The following is an 11,575-nucleotide window of genomic DNA, read 5'->3' as shown; positions in this document are numbered from 1 at the left end:
CTCTAAACCTTTTTGGTGTATATTGAATTATTTTTTTTTAACATTAATGTATATAGGAAATATAATGACAAAACCAATTTTAATTTAATGCACAAAGAGCTTTAATAATTTAGAAAATCAGCATCAGTACCTTATATATACCAAAATGTTTGATATATCAGAAACATTTAAAAACTTGATTGAGACCTCTAACTATATTATATTTACATAAGGAGTTTCTCATTTGAGTCTTTTCAAACTAACAACACTAAAACATTGATATTGTTATCTCTACTTCACATTATAACCTATTTGAAGAGATTTCGCGTGAACAGTGTTTTTTGTACTTATCTGCTGAGTTAAATTAAATAAAATGTTTGCCAACCAAAAAACAAGAGTGAAGCATGGTGGAGTGGTTTTTGGCTTTGTGTAAAGGGCCGGAGGTCACTGGTTCGAAATCCTCTACCCTTTTGGTTTTTTTTTTTTTTTGTTTTTTTTATACATTTTCACTTTGCCCCCTTCTTTTTTTCTCTTTTCTTTTTTTCCCCTTCTTTTTTCTCTTTCTTTTTCCGCCCCTCCTTTTTTTTTTCTTTTCTGCCCTTCATGTTTTCTTTTTATTATTTTTACCCCTTAAATGTATATAATTTATTCTTTTAAATCTTTTTTAATATTTGTTTTTATAGATTTTTTCACATTTTATTCTTTTGTAACATTTTAAAATGTTATATATTTTATTCAAATGCTATATATTATGTTTTTTTTTTGTTGTATTATATATTCGTTTTAATTTTTTAAACATTTGGTTTTATACCATTTTCACATGTAACATTCGGTTTTTTATTAACTTTTTCATTTTGTTTTCGTATTCCCTTTATATATTTTTGGTTTTAGCATATTCTTTTTGTTTTTTTTAACATTTGGTTATCCCCGACCAATGGCCGGGTATAACACTAGTATTTTAATTAGATTATTAGACACGAGACTTGTGACATGGATTAAGGCTCGTACATCTCAATGTATTATGTTACATGCAAACATTACAATAATTTATTTTTTTATTTAATAATGAAATTATTAAGATGTTTACTTTAAAGTTTTCATCGAGTTGAGTTTTTTTCCGAACAACTTGAGCCTATCTAACATGGATCGAGCTTGGGTCAGCTCGATAACACCCCTAGTGTACCTTAATAATGATTATTAGGAATTGATGATCTTTTAACAATACCTTCTAATTAAAGATGGCTAGTTCAAGACGTTGAACAATAGAGTTTTATTTTGGAAAAACACCATCATTATTTTTGTTCATATCTTATATATACTATAAGACAGTCGAACTAATGACTTATTGACCAATCAAATTGCTCAATTTTATTAAATTGACTCTCGCTTATGTCATCATTTAGATTAACTATAACCTAAAAATTATCAAATTTTGCTTTTGTGTTTTCTATTAGTTCATCTTATACCATGCATGACTATCTAGATTTTGTCATTTCGGATCTCGTTTGGGGTTTTTGCTTTCAATTTTTCTCATAGTTTTTTCCTTTTGTGTTCTCAACTAACATATTAGAAACTTTTATTCAGACATTACGGTTTTGCTTTCTTTTTGCTTATTTCGTTTCATTGCACAATAAATTTTCGATATTGCAAACTTTTTGTTTTTTCTCTTTTTAGTTTTATCGCGGATGTGTCAAAGTGGATAATTATTAGTTTTATCCAATGCCGATAAAGCATAACACAATAAATGGGTCACCATTATGTATATTATAGTTGTTTTTTAGCCAATAACAACTAAAAATGTATTTGTTACATAATTTAGGAAAACTTAAACCAGTTTAGCTATCATTCAAAACTTCGTTGAAGCTGCAGAAATTCTTGAAGTAGTGCCATTAATCTACACATTAAATGAACTAATGAGCGAAATGTTTACTTTTTGCAAAAAAAGATCTCTGGAATGCATGAATCACAATCTCCGATTTACGTGACTCAGCCACTGAAAAACTACACAGGTTGCAGTTGCTAAGGCAAAAACTCAAGTAAGCCACCATTCCAGAGGAACACGTAAGATTTTCATAGGCTCAAGTGACTTACAACCTGCTCTTTAGTCATTTAACTCCATCTCAACAGACAACAGCTATTATCTGCAAATATAGATAGCTTTTCTGGAGGATTGGGTTTGCTTTGGAAAAAGATCATTCTATATCTTGGCTTGGAGCAATTAAAACTTTAAAAGTTGGCACTTTTCATCTTCCGGTTGGTTGGTGGCACAATAGTACGCTTTTTTTTACCCTTTTCTTGTTCATTAATGTTAAGTGTGTTATCAAATTCTCAAAAGCTTACATTGGTTTGGATCTCATTAGGCCGACCTCCAAAGTATGAAAGATATCATAAGTGTTGGGTTATATAACTATTATCAAATCAAATCACAAAGCATGCAGCGGAATATAAAATCTATGTAGTTAATTAATTAACCAAGAGAGAAAACGTGTACCTTAAATTGGAGAGAATAAAGTAAGAAACTTTATAATAAGGTTTAAAATTAAACCTCTCTACGATCGCACACACAACGTTGGAACGTATGTATGCTAGTACTTGATCACGAACTCACAAACCCGTTGTGTAAACCTTTATTTCGAAAACCCTTAGGAACCGAAAACCACTTGTGAAGATTACAAAGAAATCGTTTGTAGCTTTCAAGAAAACCAACCACAATTAATGTAAGCAATTACTTGTGTAAATCCATGTGGGTATTCAAATTGTCACAAAACCGAACACTCCAAAAGTGTTTCGGTCGAATGAAATCAAAGGAGAGGAGTGGAGAGTTTTTGCTTGTGTGAATAGATGAAAAACCCTTAAATTAAGCCCTCTATATATAGGGAATAATTAAGGTTTAATTATCTTGGAAAACAAGTTAAATCAAGGCTTTTAAAAGCCTTAATAAAACCGGCCCCCAATATGGATTTAGAGCCCAACTCTAATTTCCATATTTCATATTTAATCCTTCTCTTTAATTAATTTAAACACAATTAACTCTTTAACTTATTTAAATTAATCATTTTGTGATCAAACTAATTAATTAATTACATTTAATATATTAATTAATTTATAGTTACATTTATGTTGAGGTGTGACCCCGTAGGCTTAAATACTTTCCGGACATACGTTCATTTTACGTGATCATATTCTAACAGCTCCCACTTGAGCTCGTAATGAATGAAGGTAATAACATTGGTTAGCGTCTAGCAACACGCCAATGCTCCCGAAAACATTTAAGTATAGTTTAAATGGTTAAGGCATTTATTATCCCTTTGTTCAGATACCTTTATTAAATATGAATATGGATCAAGGTCATTTCATAATTTAACGATTATGTTTCTCATTCAATAACTAATTAATGATTACCAAATATAATCGAGAACCATCTGGATTTATTTGGGCACGACCATGCAAACATCTTAATTAGTCAAATGAGGGCGCCAATGGTATCATGCTTCAACTTTTAAATTGAAGGAACAAATCCTGTATTGACTACACGTGTCAGTCATCATACTTCACGACACTTTCTGAAAATAGCCCTTTATGTACCCCCTTATCAGGTGATTTAGAACTACATCTAGTAAGTGCGATTCATACATGCTGACCTACTTGCATCTCAAGTCAAAGGATCAATAAAAGTAACCATTTACGAATTTCACTTAATGACGTCGATCCATAAAGTGATAATTCGTTAGTGGGGTAGTCCGATATGCATCCACTATGAATATCATGTGAGTTTGGTGGGAACCATCCATTACATATTCCAAGAATATAATCAAGCACTCACATTTGTCTTAGTGTAATTATATTCCCATATAATTAATCGACAATGGACAATTTAGAATATTTAATAATATATAAAAATATTAAATAAAATATTCAAGGATTAAACATGCAAATATAGGACACAATTTAATATTGAATGAAATCAAACATATCAAGTATTTTATTTCATTATAGAAAATATAAATTGTTTAACATCCCTTATCCAAATACTGAAACAACAGATTTACATGAAATAACTAGCTAATTTAAGTCCTATGCCCTCGGCATACCTTTCAAGCTTGGGCCTAGACAAAGCTTTTGTGAAAGGATAAGCTAAGTTAAAATCTGTGTGAACTTTGAGTAATTTGATTTCCCCTAGTTCGATCTGCTCTCGAACATAATGATATCGTCTAGCATAATGTCTGGCACCTTTCTGAACTCCGGGTTCGTTGGCAATGATTAATGCACCAGTGTTATCACAGTACATATCATTGGGTAAGTCATTCGAGGGGATCACGTCAAGCCCGCTAATGAACTTCCTTATCCAGACTGCTTCCATTGCGGCTTCTGAGGCGGCAATGTATTCAGACTCTGTTGCAGACATGGCAACTGTGGTTTATAGCTCATAGCATTTCACCGTGCCTTCATTTAAATAATGAAGATGTATCCTGTCTGATATTTTGAATCATATTTATCAGTCTAAAATCCAACATCACAAATTCTATTACCATTTGAATTTTTGATCGGGATTTCAACAATACACCAAGAATAATTCTTTAGTAGCACACATATACTTAAGAATATTCTTTACAGCAATTCAATGATCCTCTACAGGATTTTGCTGATAGTGGCTAACTATATTTTGCGCGAACGCAATATCAGGTCTTGTGCATCTTACCGCATACATAATAGATCCTACAGCCGAAGCATAAGGGATTTTTCGCATACGCTCCACCTCATTAGGTGTAGAAGCATTGTTCTTGCTAGATGAGTTAAGTCTTTCTTGCATGAGAACGAAACCAAGCTCAGAATTCTCAATCTTGAAATGCTTCAAGATCTTATCAATATAAGCACTTTGACTTAATCTAAACAACCGCTTTGATCTATCTCGGTAGATCTTGATTCCAAGAATAAATGCCGCTTCTCCTAAATCTTTCATGGCAAAACACTTTCCAAGATGGGATTTAACATCTTGCAACATTAGAATGTGTTTTCCTATGATTAATATGTTATCAACATATAAGACAAGGAAAGTAACATTACTCCCACTAGCTTTGCGATATACACATGGCTCATCGGGGTTTTGAACAAAACCAAACTTTTTGATTTATTCATCAAACCGTTTATTCCAACTTCTTGATGCTTGCTTTAGTCCATAAATGGATCTTTGAAGCTTGCATCCTTTGTTGGGATGTTTTGGATCAATAAAACCTTCCGGTTGATCCATATAGACTTCTTCATCCAAGTAACCATTTAAGAAGGCAGTCTTAACATCAATTTTCCATATCTCAAAGTCATAGTATGCTGCTATGGCTGAGAGAATCCTAATACCTCTAATGTCCACAACCGGAGAAAATGTTTCATCATAATCAACACCGAAATGTTGAGTATAACCTTTCGCCACGAGACGAGCTTTATACGTGTGTAGATTTCCATCCATGTCCGTTTTCTTTTTGAAGATCCACTTACACCCAACAGTTTGAGCATTTTGTGGAAGATCAACCAAGCTCCAGACTTGATTGTCTTTCATGGATTTCATTTCCACCTTCGTAGCTTCAAGCCATTTGTCAGATTCTGGATCTGATAATGCAGCTTTGAAATTCGGAGGCTCATCGAGATCTCCAACAACATCTTCTTCTACCATCAGACATAGTCTTTCGGTAGGACGTCTTGTCCTTTCGGACCTACGAAGTGGAATCGGTTCATTATCATCGACTTGAGGTTCATCACTTTGAACATTCCCCCCCCCAAGTTGATGATTGCTAGTATCTTCAGAAGGTGACACATCTTCCTCTTGAGTCTCATCAAGTTCTACAACCCTCCCACTGTTCTCTTGAACTAACTTCTTTTCAAAGAATTCAGCATATCGAGCAACACGAACAGTGTTTTTGGCGGGATCATAGAAGTCATAACCCATCGTTTCCTTAGGGTATCCGACAAAGATGCACTTAGTAGTTCTGGGTTCAAGTTTGTCAGGCGTATCGCGCTTCACAAGTGCCTCACATCCCCAGACTCTTAAGTAAGACAAATTAGGGACATCTCCATGCCATAATTCATACGACGTCTTGTCAACCTTCTTGGTTGGAACCATATTGAGAATGCGTACAACAGTCTTTAGAGCATAATCCCAAAACGAAAATGGGAGAGTTGTACGGGTCATCATTGATCTTACCATGTTTAGCAAGGTTCGATTTCTCCTTTTTATATGGAGGAGTAAGCTGTTGGACAATTCCACACGCTTTTAGATAATCCTTAAACTCTTAGCTTAAGTATTCACCACCTCGATCCGAACGAAGAATCTTGATGGTTTTGCCGAGTTGATTTTCTACTTCATTTTTAAACTCTTTGAATGTTTCAAACACTTCATGTTTATGTTTAAGCAAGTAAACATAACCATAACGACTGAAATCGTTCATAGAATAATGAAGGAACTAGCATTTTTCCTTGACATATGTCTAAAAGGGCTACATACATCGATATGTATTAGTCCAAGTAGTTCCTTAGCCCTCTCCGATTTTACGCGAAAAGGGTATTCTTGTCATCTTGCCGAAAACACAAGACATGCATTTGTCAAATGATTCATCATTTGATTGTAAGATCCCTTCACATTGAAGTTTTTCAATGCTTTTCTTGCTAATGGTAATTCGAAAGACACGCATTTATCAAACGATTCATCATTTGATTTGTAAGTCTCTTCACATTGAAGACTTTTAATGCGTTTCTTGCTACTGATAATGCCGAAGACACGCATTTATCAAATTTGTAAGATATCTTCACATGGAAGTCTTTTAAATGCGTTTCTTGACAAAAATTAAACAAGATGACAATGTCAAAGATAGAGTCCAAGTTAACTTGACTCTTTTGCTATTGAATTATCATTTGAATCTCATCAACACTTATAATTCAGTTAAGAAGATAATTGAAGAACTGGTTAAACCAACTTGCTTCTTCTTCTTGTTCAACTTAGCTGGATACTTAGGACAATTCCTCTTCTAGTGTCTCATCTTAGCATAGTGATGACAAGACTGGTCTTTAGCCGTATGTTCCTTTTTCCAAAGGGTCTTTTAAGGTTTTGAGACTAAACACTTTGTTTTCTCTTACCTAAGTTCTTGCCTTTAGCTTTACGGTTGTTTTGCTTTCTAAACCATTCCCCCCTTGATCATAAGAACTTGGGGTATCTCAGATTTCTTGAAAGGTTTTCTTCATACTCAATCAACTTGATATGAAGTCCAACTATGCTATGCAAATTTGTAATGGTCTCTTATTCCCATAAAAATTGGCAGAAGAAATGCATAGTTTTAACCTTTCCATAGTTGCTCAAAATGACTCTTCATCTTGAGTACATGAGCACTTACCGGTTTCCCATACTCGTGTTCAAGTTATGGAGTGACTCAATTAACTCAAGTAATTTAACTCCAACTTGTTTTCCGTACATAGACTTGAGTTATTTGATCATATCATACGGATTTTGCAATCCGAATTGCCTTTTGAAGCTCAGGAGACATGCTTCTAGCATCAAATAAGCAACCTCAATATGTCTATTGTACCGAGTATTTTATGCTTCCAACTGAAAAGCAGTGGCATTCGCATCAGGAATAGCGGTATCTGAGTTTCAATGACATCAGTTTTCTTTTCAACTCTTTGAACAATTCTATATTGACAAAACAGTCATTGAAATTGGTTTCAGAAAGTTTTCTCTTTCTAGCATCGACCTGAAAGCTGATTGGTGTATGTTTTGTGAAGGATTTGTTGCCTTTTACAAAACAGATTCAAGTTCAATTATCGGTATTTTCAATAATAAATCCTTAAGAAATTAATTACCCAATGTTTATAGAATAAACAATTAATTTCATTAAGGCTAAGATCCAATTGACATGCAACCATTTCATCAGTTGATCTGCTAGAAATGATTACACTAAAAAGGTAAGTGACGAGCAATAATTGCATTACAAGTGCAATTCCTAGAAAGTATGGGAGGAAATTAATTACCCAATGTTTATAGAATAAACAATTAATTTCATTAAGGCTAAGATCCAATTGACATGCAACCATTTTATCAATTGATCTGCTAGAAATGATTACACTCAAAAGGTAAGTGACGAGCAATAATTGCATTACAAGTGCAATTCCTAGAAAGTATGGGACCTACGTAAGATACTCGATTCATCAAGTGATCTTTTATAGTCATGTTTTGTCCCATCTTTTGCCACGGGTTAAGGTCTCACCGCTTAACTCGCTTTAAGTCGTCCAACTAAGAACGAGCAAAATTGTCCTCTAGTGTGTACCAGTGAATGGGTTTTGTCATGCAATCGCCATTTCACCACTGTGTACCAGTGAGTAAAACAACGACCCCATGTGTCCTTGACAAATTGGATGGCAAATGACTTAAGTTTATTGGGTCATTCAATTTGATATGTGATCAAAAAGTTATGTTTCGAAGATTCATGCATATCTTCTAAACATAATATTTAATAAAATCATTTGTATAGTCTTAACAACACAAGAGAGCTCGGTAGCTCCATTTGAACGCACAAAGAAGCGCAAGGGCAAAGGTTTGCGATGAACGCAATTAAAAACCCGCCCTTTTAGAAGGCTAGCGCACTCCGACTTATACCTCTCTTAGAGTTTGTTCAAATGGGTGAGACGATGTATCTCAAGGTTGTAAGACTCCAATTTTATTAAAAAATCTCTATTTCGATATTGCTTAGTCAAGTTTATATTTTCTCAAAAACAATTTTACATAACAATTTATATCACAATAAATATGCAAAATCATAAACTATTAACTATTAAGCATGCAACGAATTATGGTAGGCCACCTAAACATGTCACTATGGTTTATTTATGTCTAAATCGGCTCCCCCTTCAAAGAAGAGGACTACATACATCAAGTTGCCTTGATTGCGTAAGCCTTAAACATATTATACAAAACAAACAATTAAGTATCATATAAGCACATAGTTGCTCACTGGAAATTCCAGTAGCTTCACGACCTGTTTCTGGTCTGATTCAGATTTCGACCAGAACTACAAAGTTTTAGCCCTATGTGTTGAGCATCTACAGTTCAAATCACGACCTCTAACTCATTACGGATTAAAAGATATGAAGTTTTTAGTAAATTGTCGCAAAACAGAAAATTTACACGAAAAATTCACATAGTCACACAATTAATTATCTAATTATCTAGCATAATTAACCCTACTGATCAAGATTTCTTATCAATATATCTAAGTAAGAATCATGAATGATTTGCATGAAAAATTTATGATTTTTACTTCTTTTTAACCATTAAAAATAAAGGTACAACATATAATTACATGCAATTTATTACATAAACATGCAATTAATCAAAACTTGGATTAGGAACCCTAAAAAAACTTTTTTTTATTTTCTGGAAAAATTTTCGAACCATATATATGTATATATTAAATAAAACCTTTTTCTTATTTAAATAATATAATTAAATTACAAAATCAATTTAACTATATATATATATATTCGAAAATTATAAAAAATCAAGAACCCTAACCCCTTCAAGTTTTGATTTATTGGTAATCAAAAAACATACATAGTAGGCTCGTGATACCACTGTTGAGTTATATAACTATTATCAAATCAAATCACAAAGCACGCAGCGGAATATAAAATCTATGTAGTTAATTAATTAACCAAGAGAGAAAACGTGTACCTTAAATTGGAAAGAATAAAGTAAGAAACTTTATAATAAGGTTTAAAATTAAACCTCTCTACGATCGCATACACAACGTTGGACTGTATGTATGCTAGTACTTGATCACGAACTCACAAACCCGTTGTGTAAACCTTTATTTCGAAAACCCTTAGGAACCGAAAACCACTTGTGAAGATTACAAAGAAATCGTTTGTAGCTTTCAAGAAAACCAACCACAAATAATGTAAGCAATTAATTGTGTAAATCCATGTGGGTATTCAAATTGTCACAAAACCGAACACTCCAAAAGTGTTTCGGTCGAATGAAATCAAAGGAGAGGAGTGGAGAGTTTTTGCTTGTGTGAATAGATGAAAAACCCTTAAATTAAGCCCTCTATATATAGGGAATAATTAAGGTTTAATTATCTTAGAAAACAAGTTAAATCAAGGCTTTTAAAAGCCTTAATAAAATCGGCCCCCAATATGGATTTAGAGTCCAACTCTAATTTCCATATTTCACATTTAATCCTCCACTTTAATTAATTTAAACACAATTAACCCTTTAACTTATTTAAATTAATCATTTCGTGATCAAACTAATTAATAAATTACATTTAATATATTAATTAATTTATAGTTACATTCACGTTGAGGTGTGACCCCGTAGGCTTAAATACTTTCCGGACATACGTTCATTTTACGTGATCATATTTTAACAATAAGTTCAGCACTCAATGTGATGCAGAATTCCAGGCTATGTGTTCTTCAGTATGCTCCCTCTGTGTAAAAAATTTCCCTTCTGATTTCATCAAAACGTTATATACTAGTATGAGTTAGCAACTTCTGTTTTCAATATTAGTTAATAATCAGTTGCATACTACCTGTGATATTTTTCAAAAAGCGCAATATATAATTACCCATTTCCTTACTCAAACTTGAGAGTCTTGTACTCCCATTCTCATGAGAGTAAAAGTATGGTTTATCGGGACTTGTCTTATTTCTTATTCAAAATCACATAAGGACTATCAAGACTCATATTCCAACAACTTCTAAGTCGATAATATGGGAAGGTCCTCATCTTTACGCACCATTCATCTATAGTGGGAAGTACCATTCTCATGGCTACTTTACGCCCATTGTCTGCTTTCCTTCAAGGCTTCAATGAATTCTTTAGACTATGGTTACTGGTGTATATTATCCCCTAATTTTGGCATGACCCTTATGCGTTAAAACGGTTCTAATTTTTCAAGGATAAACTCATAAAAGTAATACAACAACTCTATCGTGAATTTTTGTTAAGAACAACAAAGTAATACAAAACCTCAATACCCAAAAAGAAAAATTAAGATCATAAATCAGGGTTACTCAAAAGATAGAATTTAATATCAATCAAAATACATTACAGCTTTATCTATGTCTGTGTGACCTCAAATAACATAGAGATACACAATAATTTAATGTAATATATATAATAAACTCAGACAATCTGGATCACAGATATTTGCACTAGATGTTGATAGGCGACAAACTTTAATTGTTATACGTCGCTAAATCAGTAACTTTCATCTTCCTTGGCTCCTCCGCCACAATGGCCATGCTTGTGACAACATCAGCGACAATCTTTGCAGAATACTCCAAATCTGACCCACTCCCCACTTTGCAATCCTGTGTGCCTGTATAAAAAAGCAAAGAATGGCAAGTGGATGGGTACTAATGGTATACATACGATATAATAGTATACACACGAATAAAATCTATCCAAAAGGAATAAAATCTTTGAAAAGGAATAAAATCTATCCAAAAGGAATAAAATCTATCCAAAAGGAATAAAATCTTTGGAAAGGAATAAAATCGGAATAAAATCTTTGGAAAGGAATAAAATCGGAATAAAATCTATCCAAAAGGA

The sequence above is a fragment of the Erigeron canadensis genome, chromosome 9 (genome assembly GCF_010389155.1).
Source record: "Erigeron canadensis isolate Cc75 chromosome 9, C_canadensis_v1, whole genome shotgun sequence".
Classification (NCBI taxonomy): domain Eukaryota; kingdom Viridiplantae; phylum Streptophyta; class Magnoliopsida; order Asterales; family Asteraceae; genus Erigeron; species Erigeron canadensis.
This window is presented reverse-complemented; position numbering follows the sequence as displayed.